Consider the following 16,971-nt stretch of genomic DNA (forward strand, 5'->3'; position numbering starts at 1 on the left):
TATAATAGGGTTTCTATATTACAATGGCATTTTTTGGCTTTTCATGGTGATTTTGTGATAATGTTTTATATGCAGTTTTGTCTTATAGCAATAGTGTAACAAGATGATGATAATGTGCTCTATGTACAGATGAATAAGTGACCAGAGCTAGCCTCATGGGATGGCAGTTCTGCCCAAAGGTATTGGTTGTATTGTTTGTAATTTATTTTAAAACACTTCCATGTAGACACTGTAAAATCTGCATTAGTTGGTTTTTATCTATACTTTAGAGGCAGTTAGTTAATATTTGAAGTACTCTAATTAGAAATTACACAGCAAAGGGATGGTTAGTTAGCATTCGAAAGTTCTAAATAAAGTCTCCATTCCAGAGACAGCTGTTAGTAGAGGGACTTCCTTATTTCTGATTTACACTAGAGACTTTGTTTAATACGTTGGATGTTATGTAGAATTTGGTTGTTGATGAAATGAGTGGTCTTCAAATGTGTAGATTTTCTAGAAATATTGTTTGGGCACCTTTACCACTATATAAACAGTGTATAGGAATCTAACAGGGCCAATACCTTCTCTTTAGGATTTTGGTTCCAGACTTGTGCTCAGATGCTGACTGGAGAATTTTTGTGACCATGCTTTGCCTTGGCAGCTGATTCTGCTGCTAGAATATTACCACATTTGCTTTGAGTGAACTTTTCATGAAAGATGCTATCTTGGTACCCAAATGATAGAAAGCTGGGACTTCACTGAGTTTATGGAATAGGATGCATGATTCTTTTTGTGTTTATATTGTTAAAGTAACTTTTCAGGCAAATTAATGGCAAGCATATATCAAAGGTATTTTTCAAATTTATTGTCAAGGAAGAGGCTTATGAGCATGTTAACTTACATATTTCTACTTAATACATATTTTGTAAGAAAAAATAGTTTAGATAGTTACTGTTAGATTGTACTCTTTTTCTTTTTAAATAAAAGAATGTTTAGATAAAGATCATTAGACACCCCGGGAGATGGTCATAGGTTGCTAAACAATTCCTGAGGTCTGCAGTCAGTTGGTGGATGTGTTAGTCAAGGTCTTGGTAGAAAGCAAATGACTCACTCAAAAGAATAATGTGAACACAGTTAAATAGAGACTGTCTGTTATGTGGGGGATTTGGGATGCTAATAAGGGGTAGTGTGGTCCTCAGAACTAGCAACACTACTCTTAGGGCTGAAAAGGCAAGGGAAGGGAGCTGGTACTAGTCCTGAAGCATGAGCTATATAAAAGGTGTGCTCTGCCAGGGGCAGAGGTCTCTGGTGGAGGGGTAGAGCCCATCCGTGGCATCTACAGGGAGAGAACCAGGCCGTATACCCAACCTCACTTTCCTCCTACCTTTGCCCTCTGGTCTCCTGCTGGAGTTTCTCACTGGACAAACCCAAGCTGGAAGGCCAGGGAGCCCAGGAATGTGGTCTATGCAGGTCAGCTTCTAAGGTTCAGAAGTGGGTGGAAAGGTATAGAATGGAGCTGAGGGGCAAACAGAGGATCTAGTACAGTAAATTTTCTAGAAAGAACTCTTGAGCTCATTGAAATCTATTAGAAAATAGCTTACTTGATTTAGCAGGAATGGTAATTACCTCTCCAAAGGAACTGCTAATCACATCAGACCACAAAGTTCAACCTGAGTTCATGGACAATTTTTTTTCTCAGTGTGTGTAGCAGGAATTGGCTTGATTTAACTTTTATTATCAATCAGCACCTGGTAGGAGGCTTACTGCTTCATCTGCCTCTAAGTAGTGTCGGCCGTTAGGAAGAGATTATCTTCTTGATACTTCTTACCTGTGAAGGGTTAGATTGGATTCGGTAAGCTTCCTATATCTCTGTACTCCACCCCCTGTTCTTTTCCCTTATTGCACATATTGCCATTGATAGTTATATATTTATTAGTTTGTTGATTTATCGCCTCAGTCTTCCCACTCAGAGACCGTAATCCAGCAGGGCCGAGGGATGTGTCTCTATACTGTCTCTCATGATGCCGGGCACATAGTAGGTGCTCAATAATTATTTATTAGATGAACAAATGAATGGATACTCTGGTTGTGTGCCAGTAGGGCAGCATTACTGAAGTGGAGAGAGTATGCATTCTGGAATAAGGAAAAATTAGGTTTGAATCTTGTCATTCCTTAGGAATGGAGAGGCCTTAGTGAATTTTTTAATCTCTCAAAGATGTAATTTCCTCTTCTATAAAATATGATGATTTTAAAATTTACTCACTTCATTGTTAAAGTTTGATATACTGTTAAGTGCCTAGCAAGGCTAGGAGGAAGACAGTTGGGAAATAATGTGAGACTCACTTTTGACCTCATCAACTTGTTGTTAGGATTTATAATAGAATGTTTAGAGCAAGGGAGGACTCCTTTCAAATGAGTTGTGCTCATTTAAAAAAATAATAATTTTCTTGAAGGAACACCCCGGGGCTTAGCATACAATACAAAGGCTCTATCTTTTTGAGGGTTATTGAAATTTCTCTTTTAAATGCTCATTGGTCACTAGTGGTGAGTACAATCTGATGGAAATACATTCAGCCAAGACTGAAGCCTTTATTATTTATGACGGAGTGTCCTATGGAATTGGCATGGGGTATAGGCAATAGAAATGTCCCTGAAAATATGTAGGCAGATTTTTATTAATTACAATGTATTTTAAATGCAGTGAAAGCATTCATTCTGTGATGAATTCTCTTCTAAGGCTAAGAATGACTCTGATATTATTTTTTTAAAAAATTCAATTTCCTTTAAGTACTATCGATACAAGAAAATCTATATGCTGATGGTATCATCTGGACTTGCTTTCCAAGTACTTCTCAACAAAGCACCCTCCCCCCCATTCTCAAAATAGCCTTTAAAATACTTTAAAAAACACATAAGTTGACTATAGAAAAAATAAGAATTTCAGATAGCAAAAAATAATTAAAAAAATGTAAACCCCACTCAGAATGTAATTTTTCAAGAGCTAATTTGCACTTACCCCTTCTTTTATAGACTTTACTAAGAAAATTCTTCATCTGAGCTACTTTCTCCTCCCTGGAGCCTAAGCAGGGTTTCACCAGTTTCAATGAGTACTTTAAAAATGAGTTCCTTTTACGAATGTCCCCCACTTTCCCACTTTAATAAAACACTGTTAAGAACCAGTTATTGTCTCTCCAACATTGATTTTTACCTCCTCTACAATAAGTAACAATTACATTATTTAGGTGGGATTGACCCAATCTCTCAGTTTTAGGGACGGGCCAATCCAGATAATCCCATTTCCTTTTGCTAAAGGGATTGGTTCAAAAACCTAGGCCTTGAGGGGCTGGGAGAATGGGGTGAAGAGTTAAAGAAGTACAAATTAGTGGTTGAAAGATGGTCATGGGGATGGGGAGCACAGCATAGGGAATGCAGTTAGCATTAATATATTGGCTAGGTAGAAAACCAGAGGAGAGAAGGAGCAATTAATTAGGGGGATTATTTTATAAACTATGCAAATGTTTAACCAATGTACTGTACACTTTGAAACTAATTAAAATAAATAAATTTAAAAAAAGAACCTAAGCCTATAACAATCAGTATGTTCTACTCCTTTAGCCACAGGGATTGACTCAGGCGATCCAATCAACTGAGAACTTGAAACTTTTGCTGGGAATTCTGGGATACAGAATTTTCTCTCTTGGATGTAGAATGTAGATATGAAACCTGGAACTTCTATAGCTATTTAGTCTCCATTAAGAAAGCCAGCCCCAAATCTAATCTTTTTAACTCAATGATCACAATTACAGTTGTGTCCATTCTGCTAATCAGCCCATCTACTGAGGGTTTTAATAAGCCAACAGTTATATTGCTGTCAAGAGTGTGAACTTTATAGAGTCAGACTGCCTTGATTTCAAGTCTTGACTCTGCCCCAAAACATTTGTGTGAATATCGGTAGTTACTTGGTTCTCTTTGCCTCAGCTTCCATGTTCGTGATCTAAAAATCATGGAAAGCATTGTACACAATACCAGCACATAATAAGGATGAGATAACGTTTAGCACAATTGTTAAGGTTGTTTCCAATCTGACTTATAGTTAATCTGATCAATAAATCCTTGCTCACATGCTAACAGACATAGGTTACCTATTGGTTTTTCTTCTTCTTAATCAATTTATGTGCATTTTAACAACGATATTTTAAAGACAACATAATTGGTTTGGAAGCCAAAAACTGGCTCTAGTGGTTGAAAGCCCAGGCTACCATAAGGTGGTAGTGTTATGACTCCCTCAAAGCTGCTTGTGTCCCCATTCCCACCCCCACTTCCTTGTTCTTTGCTTAGTCTCTGCCACTGAAGCTGTTGATTACTCATATAACAACCATTCCTCTTTGTTAATAGACATCTAATTTATTTACAGATATTGGTCATATGGGTGCTTCAGGGATTAAATCTTTATTATACCAATTTTATGCCAGTGATTGGTTTAGAAATGGGTGTTTAAAACAATTCTAGAAGGTGAAATATGTGGAAGACCTTTTTTTGCAGGGCTTCTGGAAAAGAAAACTTTCTCTCTTAAAACACAAGTAAAGATGGAACATCCTTTCTTCTAGCCTTTGAGTGCTGATATGTGAAGAAGTGATGCTCGAGGTTGCTACAGCCGTCTATCATAACGCGTCAAGCTTGAGATCAGAGTCAACATTCTGAGGAGAAAGGAACCTGGTTCTTGGTGACTTTATTGAACAGCTGAAAACCAGCCTGCTTCAGGCCTTCTTGCTGTAAAGTAGATTAATTCCCTTTATTGGTTAAGCCACTTAGAGTTGAGTTTTCTGTTATTTCCATTAAAAAAAAAAATCTAAATTGTTTAACTATCAGACATGAATCACCTATTTTATCTTCTTAGTTTTGTTTTGTTTTGTTTTAATTTTGAGAGAAGCAGACTGTGGAAAAACATGAACTGCTCCACTTATTTTGTAGACAAAAAGTTACCAGAGGTTCTTCTGGCAGTTCACTATTTTCATAGTTCCTGGAGTGAAATCGATGATTATTAGGCTTAAAGAAAAAGCAAAACCTTTTATTCCTGTTAAATGTGGAGACTTGGGTACCACAAAGAAAACTTTGGGTATCTGTTGGGACATTTTACTTTATCAGTATAGTTTTTAAAAGTCTGAATGCTCCTAAATACTCGTTCTCTTCTGAAGGGTGTTCCTTAGAGAGGTGTTAAACTGTTGGGAAATATATGATTCAGATAGAAATTCTTTTCTTAGGGGCAGAGAGGGAAACTTGGACCTATAACTTCTGGCAAATTTAATAGAGATAGAAAGAATTGATGCTATGTCTGGACCATATTATGATGAAGGGCATAAATATACAAACTTATTTGGCTTTTGATGGGAAAATATCCTGTGGTATTTATTTAAAGACACATCAATCAATCCCTCTCCCAGACTAAATAAGAAAGAGATTAATTGAAATCTTAATGAGACATAAAATTGGGCATTGGTGATATTGCCTGCAACCATTGTAGATTGACAAATAATGCAGCCAGTCCATTTACCCTATTGATATGAGTTCTGGGGAGGCAATGTGTCTGATTCCTAGTCTAGGAATCAAATCAGAATCCTTAGTTTCTGTTGACAGGCTGATTTTCTTACTCACTGGATAAACCAGGTACATTTCCATCCCTTGGTTCTATCTATGGAATTAAAAATTAACATTGGTCTAGGTATAGCAGGGTTAAGTCCAACATTATGTTAAATAATAAAAGAAAAAAAGCTCCAGGAACCTGGGATGCAGGAAGACCTGGTCCTGCTACCAGCAGTGCTCCTTTTAAAACCACAGAAAGAGAATGATCCCTTTTGAAGGAACCAATTGTTATCACTACCTGCTCTCTCTACATGTCAGCCATCTTTATAGTTACATGACTTCTTTTCCTAACTGGTTGAGCTCTTTGAGGGCAAGGCCCTTCTCTCATGAATCTCCTCTTCCGGGCGTGGTGCTCTGGATACAGTAAGTGTTTGATAAATCTTAGTTGGCTGACTCTTGAGGTCAGCCTGTTGTCCAGTCCACATTTTGAAAGGTTGGGTTCATCATTAGTGAGGCTCTAGATAAATATCATTCGGGATTAACAGATTATACTACTAGTGTCTGACATCCAGTTTGCCGGAGTCAGAAAGAAAGTGGGGGTCCCGCTTGGGTGAGGGCAGTTCCTGAGAAGGAGGTCCTTGGATGAGTCAAACAAGTCACAGCATTAGGTTGTGAGTCTGAATGGTGCTAAGGGGGAGGAAGAGACAGAGTGACAGGTGGGAGACCAGGAGCTGGAGGAGTGAACTAGCCAGTGGAGTTCACACTCTTCCCTTATTTCCATTCCCATGCTGGTCTGACAGCTAAGCACAGTGAGGCTGGCATTGCCAATCCATAAATCCCTATACTAAGTGTTAACAAAGCTTTTTTTAATCCTAAAAAAAAATTAGGTAAGAAACACAAATAAAAATTCTACTTTATGCACCACACTTTTTTTACACATCCTCCTTTGAAGACTGCTTGTCTACGCATGGATAAAAAAGACAGACACAGTCTCTGCCCTCATGGCATTATAATCCATTGGGGGAATATTAATAACAAAACAGGCCATTACAACAATATAATACCCATTTGCAAATATAGAACTCTATACTTAATGTTAAAACAAGTGAATATTAACTGATAGTAACATTTTTGTATAATTAAACAGATGAGAATATTTCTCAGCCATTGTAGCAGACTCTTGTTGCTTCTGCCACCCAGCGTTTCTTTCTTCTTTTTCTTGGAAGGACATTTTGAGTTTTTTTCTTAGGATACTACCTCCCCTTCCCCCTCTACTTTCAATCTATAGGGTTTGGTTTTCCCCCTACCATCTCCCTCCCCATATCTAGGGATGGTAACATAATCCAGATCTCAGCAATATTGTATTTTAATCCCTGACCAGAGAGTATGTTCCAGAAGTAGTCATGTGACCCAAGCTAGACAAGACAAATCAGAGGCAATCCTGGGAGGTTTTTTTTTTTTTTTTTTTTAAATAATAACCTGGAAAGAGAAGTTCTCTCTTCTGCATGCTTGGAATCAAATTCAAGAGGCAACACAGAGAGACTCAGTTTTAATGATGTTCGAGCCCCTGAATTTCTTGGAGACCAGTTCTATCACTATACTTTCTGTTTACATGGACCAATAGCTTCTTGGTTTTTTTCTTAAGCCAGTTTAGAGTTGGCTTTTCTCTCACTTAACAACCCAAATTTGGTATCTAATTTACTAAGTTGCAGGTACTTTCAAGCTTAGCTAACCTTGGTCTTGTTTGATGTTTGAAGGGAACCTATCTTACTAAAATCCTGAATTTTGGGGGGGTTTATACTTTACCTAATATTTGTCTTTTATCTTTAAGCTTTTAACAATGATAATGGATTCTGGGTACTATTATCCTTTTTTTTTTTTCTATTGTGATTTTAATGATCCTAGCACAGTTTTTCCTCAGGCTGCTTTGGAACCACATGAGATGCCCATTGAAAATGTAGGTGCCTGGACCACATGTCATAAAGGCTTGACAATCAGCATTTTTAAAATACTCTCTGGTAATTCTGTTATGCTCTAAAGTTTGAAAATCAGAGTCCTAGTACTAGACCTTCATTTTTTTATTGCTTCCTGCTCTTCTCCTAAACCTTTAGGTCACTCTGCCCTTGATCAGTTTCTTTTTCGATCCATGAATGGAAGATGAATGAGAAACAGTAGAGCATCATGGACTTGCCATTGTCAGTGTGTCCCTAAGTTTACCCTGCCTCTCACTTAGCTGGGAAGTTTTCCCAGGTAAACCATCGCAAAACCCAGCTCTTGCCCTTTGGAAATCTGAACGTATATTTTCAAACAAAGTACACTAATGTATACTCTTCCATATTTTCTGCAGCTGTAGTTTTTGAAAGGGACACAGAATTTCTAAAAGTCAGCCTGAATCAGACATTAAAAAACATAAACTTAAGCAGAACAGAACAAGATATTTAACAGTTTTCCTTCTTCACCCTTCTATGAGAGGTCGGAGGCTGCCTGCCCTTCTTTTGTAAGGTAAGCTCATTTATCTTGTAGACTTGAATGGGAGTGCCATATCAGGATTTTCCAACAAAGATATCCAATGACTTCCTCAAATTTGATGGGACTGTTGGTGACTGTGATACATGAGGCTGAAGGAAAAGTTACGGGATATGCGCAGAAATCAACTTTGAATTGTAAGTCTTTCCCATGACCTGTGCCCCCAAAATAGTAGCTCCCTGCCAGCAACCATCTGCAGCCTTGATCTGACCCTGCCCCAAACATTTGGCATGTGGAAGCTGGCCAACTGTCACAGAGCAAGCAGATAAATTTCCCAGTGTTTACAGACTTCTCTTGGACTTCCACATATCCTAGCAATAATTGTTGTTTTAAAACACCCCATCAAATTCAAGAAGGTGCCAATAATAACTCTATCGTCACAGGCTGGGCAGGATTTCCAAAGTGTCGGATACTGAATGCTGCTTCTCCAGGAAAAGCAGGAAGCAGGGTGCTAGTGGGGGCCCTGGTGTGGCCACTGTTCTCACCCTGGCAGCCAGGCCTACCTCACTCTAAACCTCAGGACTGGTTCATTGCAGGTCAGGGAGATGTGGGTATGGGCAGAGTGTGTGAGGAAAAAAATCTCACCATTTACATCAGCTTTTCTTAACCTTCCTCTGCCTTGAAGGTCCTGCTGCTCATCTCACTCACAGTGTCTGTCTCACCCTTCCCCACCCCCTTTCAGGCTTTACGTAGAAACCTTTGAGTTGCCTCCCTTGACACCATTAATTTTGCCTCTGCCCTTCTTTCCCTAAATCTTCTCCATAATATAAGTGAGTGCCTAAGACTTCATCTGCATTGAGATGTCTAAAAAATATGCATTTTTAACTTAATGAGGAAAATGATATGTGAGATCTTCCATTTGAAAAGAGAAATTGAGAGAGACAATGAGGTTTATTCAGGCAAATCTTCCTTAAGAAGATCCAGACAGAAGTCAGACCATTTTATGCTGAAAAGCATAATACTAATGTATTTGCAGCACTTCAGGGAAGTTCACAGAAAAACCCCTAACTATTGTATACAACATATTCCCCATTAAAAGAACTGAGGTGAGGACAGTAAGGGATGGGAAACCAGGGAGTCCACGGGCCAGGTGAGGTAGAGGGAGTTCTGTAGTTAGATGTGGTAACACTTTCCTTTCTCTTGGGAGGGACCTCGGCAAGAAGGGAGGCTTGGGTAGTCCAGGGGATTAATGTTTATACCCTGGAACAAATATCAAGTGTCCCGTATGTGCCATGTGTGGTATTGGATGGATCGGCTACAAGGATAGGCAAACAGATGGGGTTCCTGCCTTCATGGAGCTGCCTCTGGGAAGGTTAATGCTAGTAATTAATTATTCATTAAGTAAATGTGCAAATGGAGCAATGATAAATGCTTCTAAGGAGAATCCACTGTGCTAGAAGAGGCAATTTGAGAGAGAATTTGACCTCGTCTGAGGGGTCAGGAAAAGCTTCTCTGAAAAAGTGACAATGTGGATGAGATCTGAATGATGAGGAAGAATTATGTTGATAAAGAATGGAAGACAGGAAATAAGCTGGGGGTTGGGGGCAGGGGACTGGTAGGCAGAAAGCACTGGAGTTAAGGACCATGGATTAGAGTAGGGAGAATGAAGGGGAGAAGGGGCGAGGCTTTTCAATGTATGTTGGGAAAGATTCTTCTGGCTACAGTGTGATTATGGCAGTGGGGGAAGGGGTAGATTCAAGGTAGACAGAGCAGGCAGGAAGGTCTTTAGTAGCTTAGGCAAGAAATGATATTAGCTTGGGATAAGTTGGTAGTGGTGGTAAGAAAAGAGTTTTAAGAGGCAAAATCAATAGGGCTCAGTGCGTGTGCCCCGCTTATCACCTTCAAGCTTCCTCAAGTGTCAATCTAACAGGAGCCTCCAGGTAGCATGACCGTTGGGACACAAGAGAGCGGGTCAAAGGTAAATTACATTTATCTGAATAAGCAGCACTGGTGCTTGATCCCAGGGACCATTTTCCAGTCCTCCAGTATTTTTGGCATGAGCAGGCACTGCAAATGAAGTGTGAGGGAAGGAAGCAGACACCCAGGTTATTTTTAGCAAACTATAGGAAATAGCCAACATTCTAATTTGAATACTTCTCATTAAAACTCAGAGCCTAACCCCACATAATTCTTGTTTCTAATGTCTGCAAACATCTCTTTTTCCAGGTAATTGACAATAGGCCTCCAAGGAAGTCTCAGCATCTCTGCAAAAATTTAGGAAACATTAGGTTTGACACCATCATCATATTTGCCAAGACAGCAAAAATCCCGGCTGGCAAAACTTGGTGTGTGATGAAACAAAACAGTGCGGACAGCACAGAATGACTGATCAGTTCGGGATATCTTCTAGCAAGAGATTCCTGTGCTGGAGTTTTCCATGGTCTCTGAAGCAGGAGCAGTGTGGAATGGCTCCTTTGGGGACAAGCCATGGTGATGTAGGTTGGGTTTCCTCCTCTTTCTTGTCTACCTTTCCTCTCTGCCCTCAAGTGGTTCTTGGAGTTAAAATTACTTTTTAACATTTTCATTTAACAACAAAAACTTTAAAAGCATTATTGAGTTGAAAGTGCATAGAACGGTCAGTGTCTGAATTATCGCTGGGCTGATTGTCATGATGGCATTCCAGACCCTCCACGTGTTTGGCCTGGGGCATGTTATTTAGCTTCTCCAGGTCTCGATTTTTTGGGGGGCCTGGGACATAGCAAGGTGTTGTGCTAGCTCGGCATTTCTCCAGCTTCCGTCATTTGGATGTCACCTTCATAATATTTGCCATGTTGACTTTTCACCTAAATTATTACTTTCTTAGTATTTTTCTTCTAAATTGACTTATTTGTTTACGCAAGTCATTTAAAAATATTTTGGCCATAATATATGGAAAATCATGAGGCTGATATGATTATGACTTTACTAATACACATAAATCAGCATATAATTAAAATAAAAATTATTTTTGCATATATATATAAGACCAAAGTACATTCTACCATGATGATATGCAGACCCCACTCTGAAAAAATTTGGACAAGCTGATTTTAAGTTCTCTTGCAGGGGTAACATATTATCATTCACACCTGGCCTTACCTACTCAGGCTTATTTCTCATGCCTCCCTAAAATAAAGCCTCAAATTTGGCCCAATCAATATTTTTGTTGCTCCTTATAGAAAGTATATTCTTGCTATTCTCTTCATCTAGAATCAATAATTTACTACGGAAAGAGAAACCCTGACCTAAGTAAGAAAGAACAAATTGAGAAAGCATATGATTGGGTGGACAAGCTACTCTTGACCACACTAACCCAAGAAAATCTTTAGTGTTGGCAACTATTGGGCGAAGGTCAAGTGTAAAGAGTTGAAGAGTTGCTCATTCATGGGCTCTTTTTTTTTTTTTTTTTAACTTGAAAAAGAAGTTTACCCATTTACTAGTCCAGTTTACTGAACAAATTTCTAAGTGCCTCCTGGGTTTCTTTAACCTCATCTAACAGAGAAGAGAAGATGTAGTTTGAAAATTATTAGTGAGTAATCACTAATATATTTGGGTGGAGAAGGAAGAAGGAAGGAGAAATAACCTACATGGTTTGTGATGGCCCAAAGACCATCACATTGATTGCTATAGTAATTCCTTAATTTATTTATTAATAATGTGTTTCTTCCATGTAAGCACTAGCTATACAGAGATAATTAAGACGTTTCTCTACTCTCTAGGAGCTCAAGTTTTACAGGAGATAGCAAATAAAGAAGTTAGCATGATAAGGCATTACAGGCCCCAAAGCAGAAGTATATCCAGGTACAATGTGACTGCAGGAGAAGTAGTGTCAGTTGCATTGGAGGATCAGGCAAAGCTTCCTAAGGGATGTAACCCTCAACCTGGGTCTTGACTTATAAGCAGGGTAGGAGGGAATGCCCTTCAAGAAGAATAATTTTCAGGCATATTTAGAAAACCGAATGCCATTTAGTATGGGTGAAACATGCAGTTAGCTCTGTGTGTGTGTGTGTGTGTGTGTGTGTGAGAGAGAGAGAGAGAGAGAGAGTCAGGAATGGGGGTGGGGCATGAGAGAGATCGATCAGACTTCAGTCTTTATTCGAGAAGGAGCTGTTAAAGAATTTTAAATGAGGGGTTTATATGTTCAGAGCTGCATACTAAACACTCACGTGGATGGCTGGGTAGTGGGTACTTGGGTTAGGAGAGGTTCCCAAACTCCAGGCAAAGAGACCAGTTGAAACAAGGGTTCTGGTGAGAGACGATGAGGGCAGCAGCACTGGGTAGAGAGAAGGGACAGCTCTGAGACGTGTTAAGAAGGGTTCGATAATGAGAAAGTTTGAGATGTCTAGAAAGATTTTCAGTTTGGATGATCGGGTAGTAGTGTCATTCTCAGAGTAGGAACCCAAGAAGAAGGATACAATTTGGGAAAACAAGAATTTCTTTTGGAACTGTATTCCTTGGGGTCTGCATGACAAAGTGACAGGACATGGAGGGTATGGAGCAATGATACCTGAGTCCTTTTCTCAACTCTGCTGATATGACCTTGTTTGACTTCCCAGCCTCTCTGAGTCTCATCTCTTTGTTCGTAAGCTATGTGGCCAGCCCAGGCTTGCTTGGTGGTCCCAAAGAGAACAGATATGTGAAAGCATTTTTTAAATGTCTTCACAAATGTAAATATTTATGTCTCCAGAAAAGTACAAGATGTAAAAAGCCGAGTCATCAGCACATTTAGCTTATAAATAGGCAGGGTGTGTGGCAACTTTGCATTGTGACAGAACATCCAATAGAGATTTCTCTGTAAAATCGCCAATATCACTTCGTGTCCCCTGACCACAATGGCTTAATTCTTGTGAGACTAGAAGGTATTACTTTGCTCTACAATACTCCAATTCAAGAAACATCGCACCTCTTTATTTTTTCTAAATCTTACTAAATTGCTTCTTCATTTCCACTTGCCAGGGTGGGCAAAATATTCATGTACAGTCAAAACTGGGATTCCCATTGGATCACATAAAAATTCTGTTTTCCACTTTCAAAATGAGTGGGTTGAAGATATTTTGGTAGGCTAGAAATGTTATATTGGCAGCCCACTCTTGCATCAACAGGGTATAGTAATTTCTCTAGGTTTAGGTAAACTTAACATCTGTAATTCAGACTCAGGTCTTTGAGATCTGTTGCCTTTAGGGGTAAAGAGAAGGGAGGCCTGAGGCACTGGTTAATCTGTGCTAGTGGCTCGCATACCCAGGACAGCTCAGCAGCATTATCATCCAGGCCAAAAAATTTAGTAACTACTCTTAGTTGTTGTGTTCACAGTTTGCTGTAGGATAATCATGTTCCTTACAAATGAGGAGAGTTGTAATATCAACAGTGTGGGGGAGGGGCAAGATGGAAGGAAAACCCCAAACTGAACAACCAAGGGTTGTGTGTACGTGTAGAAACTGAGGTCTATAGAGGAGAAAGAAGTAGGAAATAAAAAATTACCTGAAAAAGAGTTCATAATAGAGAAAAAAACAGGAGTAGAAAAGTATTTTGAGTTAATTAAAATGAACCAAAAAAGCTTTTTAAATAATTCTTTCTTATAAAATTGAGAAAAGATAAACTTGGGGCAACTGCTCTCAGAATATATATTTCTGGTCAGAGTATTTTAAATGCTAACTCCCCTCCTGGAAGGAGAGAAAGCCCACATCTGAGAGCAGTGTTTCTAGAGTGGAAGACATGTATTGCTGGTGGCCTGGGAGGTAATTATTGGAGGTAAACATGTAAATATTCTTTTATTTTAATAATTGCATGTTTATTTTATGGCAATCATTATCTCTGACAAGTCATTGTGGTTTTCTCTTTAAGGCAGTGACATGACATTTTCTTTTAAAATAAATTTGTTTAAGCAAAAAAAGTGAGTCGATTTAAAGAAAAAATATTTTTTTAAGAAAACAGGTGATACAGTATAGAAAAAATAGAAAGGTAGCATTAGAATGACTAAGGTTTGGGCTACATTTGGACAGAGAAGTAGAAAGGAAGAAGAAATAACCTACATGGTTTGTGATGGCCTATGGATAGGTACTTTCTAAATCAGCTTATTTCATTGCATGCTCTTTTTTCTCATGAATATTATTCTCTAAAAATGAAAATAATACAAAGAGAGGGTCATATCTTAACATATGATAAAAACATTTCTTAATAATCTGCTTATACTCTGATGGGGACATATCTAGAGGGAGGAAGGAGAGTCCTGGGTTGCATGGGGGCGCAGTGAAATGAGCGGGGTGGAAGACATTTCGGTAGGCTAGAAATATTAAACTGTGATCCATTTCACAAGCCAAGGACTCCAGGGCAGTTCATCAACCTCACGATTTTGTCCAAGTCTTGCAGAAAGAGCCCTGGAGTGGTAGGTAGCATTTATCTAGTGCAGTGGCTGACAAATGGACTGAATTCAAATGACTTGAGGCTTTTAATGTAATGATGCGCACTCCCTAAGAGCAGACTTGAGGCATTGTGACATTTTTTTTTTTTTTGTATGTAGACTCTATAGTCCCTAGAACAGTGGTCTGTATGGCTATTTATATCAATAAATAGTTGTTAAATGAAAGAATGAATGGCTGTGAAAATTGTACATTTTACACTTATACTTACAAATAAGTAGAAAGATTTGAGGTTTGAAATGATAAAGAATAAGTTTACTTCCCATTTCTGCCCTTTACCTACTGTATAACTTCGGGTAAGTTATTTAGCCCCTCTGGATCTCATCTATCCAATGGAGCTAATCAATTGTATGCTGGTAAATGTTTTATAATGGGCTCTCAAGGAAGAAGGAAGCTCTGCTTTGTAATACCTGCTGATTTCTGTGGTAAAGATTCCCATCAAGGTAGCAACCGTTTAACAGCTAGCTTGCAAAATGTCTGCAAATCTAGAAGTCATCTCTCATGAGTCACCAGATACCGTTCACCACTGCAAGTAATAATACCAGTCTCATAGGAGTGTCAATCATTCTTGGAGCACTTACTACCTACTAAGCACTGTGGTTGCATCATTTCATTTAGTTCTCATAACAATGCTGTGAGGTAGATACTATTATTAACCCTATTTTAGGGATAAGGAAACAGTGCTGGAGAGATTAAGGGGCTTGTGTGTGGATGCACAGCTAACCTGTATCCTCTCTACTAGACTGCTTTTTCTGTCCTCGAAAGGAATCAAAAAGGACAAGTAGAATGTACAGCATCTGGCATATAATAGATGCTTACTTTGTGTTACTTTCCTTTCCCCCTTTACCATTTTTATGAAAAATATATTGGTAGAAAATGTCCTGTACCAGATCCTAGACATCCCCAGAGAGGTCTAGTTGTAGAATAAGCCCAGAAATGTTCCTTTTTATTTCTGAGAATGTACCTTAGGTATTGGAGAAGGACAAAGAAAACAACAAGATACTGTGGAGATACAATAAAATCCAGTTTCAAGTATTTCAAGGATTAAATTGTGATCCATTTCACAAGCTAAGGACTTTGAACATGGATGATCCCTCTTTAGGAAGGCACATGTCACCTCCACTAACTTCCTGCCCAGTAAGAGGGCTTTGTAATGATTTAACCGGTAAAAGGAGAGCTTCCTCCTTCATCACAACAGCTCTTTCTGCTGTTGCCATATCACACAATGAAAAATTATGAGTATTTTTGAAAATTTGACATCCAGCTCTTCACTAAATATATAACATTTGGAACTAAACTGATACATTATTGCATACTTTCTGCTAGAAAATAAAATTCTTCCCTTAGAGAATATGGACATAACTTGGGCTGGGGGGATTTGGCTAAGTGGATGGGATTTCCTATCCAGTAGTCATTTCCTTCTCATATCCTCCTGTCTGCCAGAGCCAGTGCCATGAGATGCTGGAAAAGCCAGGCGCTTGCTTGAAGGGAGGATGGCCATGTACCCTGCCTAGTTCTGGCCAATGAGACTCAAGGCAAAGCATGCTAAGAGGCTTCTAGGAACCATTTTCTTTGCTGAAAAAAGCAGAAATGTGCAAGAATAAATTCTATACCTCCCTACCTGCTTTTTGATATTGTCCTTTGAGAATGACAGATTTTGAGTCTAACTAGGTAGATAACCTGGAAGTGCTCACCTCCCTATTTCTTGTTAAGTAAGATAAAGAATATTCTTATTGTTTAAAGTCTGTTAGTGATATTTTCTGTAATTGGCAGGCCAAAACATCCTATACCAATAATTAAAGTGGACATCAAGTTTATCTGCTAGACCTTAGCTATTAGAATTCATGGTATCCACTGCCCCGCTCCCCCACCCTACCCTTGTGTCTGTTAGGAAGCTTTCTGCTGCAAATATTCAAAGTCATGGCTCCAACTGGCTTAATCGAGGGAAGTTTATTACCTTGTACAACAGGAAGCACAGAGTCAGGGCAGGCTTCAGGTGGCACGCACGCTCTCTCGTTGCTCCTCTGAGACTCTCCTATTCCTTTCTCCTCTACAGGTGGGTTTGGTCCTCATGCCAGCTGACTGCCAAGTTCTAAGCACAGTGTGTCAACAAGATAATGTCTATTGGAAGAAGAAGAATTGTCTATTGATGTATCTCTTCAGGTTAGCGAGGAAAGCATCTTAACTGGCTGTGATCATTTACATCCTTTCCTGGCAGTGGGAACGGGGATGCTAATGACTTCATGGGCTACATTTGGGGTGGATGTATTTAGGGGAACTTACACTAAGGACCAACTCCACAAGGCAATTTTCTTTTCTTTCTCCTTCTTGGAGATCTTTCCTGGATCCTGATGAGCTTATTTTCTAATTAGAATCTCTGGGAGTCCTAAAGGATTTTGTTTAACTCCCTTCTAGGTTGGCTTTGAGCCTTAACTCACTCAGGTCCCAGCTACAAGTATTTCTTTCATTTTATTAGTTGGTTTCTCTTAAT

General features: G+C 39.1%; 1 long non-coding RNA gene across 1 annotated transcript; it reads left to right on the forward strand.

Annotated features, from left to right (window-relative positions):
- Nucleotides 1-7,998: 7,998 nt before the first annotated feature.
- LOC107497135 lies at nucleotides 7,999-16,764 on the forward strand. The gene is made up of 3 exons (XR_001593730.2): nucleotides 7,999-8,222; nucleotides 10,252-10,520; nucleotides 16,537-16,764. It is a non-coding gene; the product is annotated as an uncharacterized LOC107497135 (long non-coding RNA).
- The last annotated feature ends 207 nt before the right edge of the window (nucleotides 16,765-16,971 follow it).

The sequence above is a fragment of the Rousettus aegyptiacus genome, unplaced genomic scaffold (assembly GCF_014176215.1).
Source record: "Rousettus aegyptiacus isolate mRouAeg1 unplaced genomic scaffold, mRouAeg1.p scaffold_m13_p_3, whole genome shotgun sequence".
NCBI lineage: Eukaryota > Metazoa > Chordata > Mammalia > Chiroptera > Pteropodidae > Rousettus > Rousettus aegyptiacus.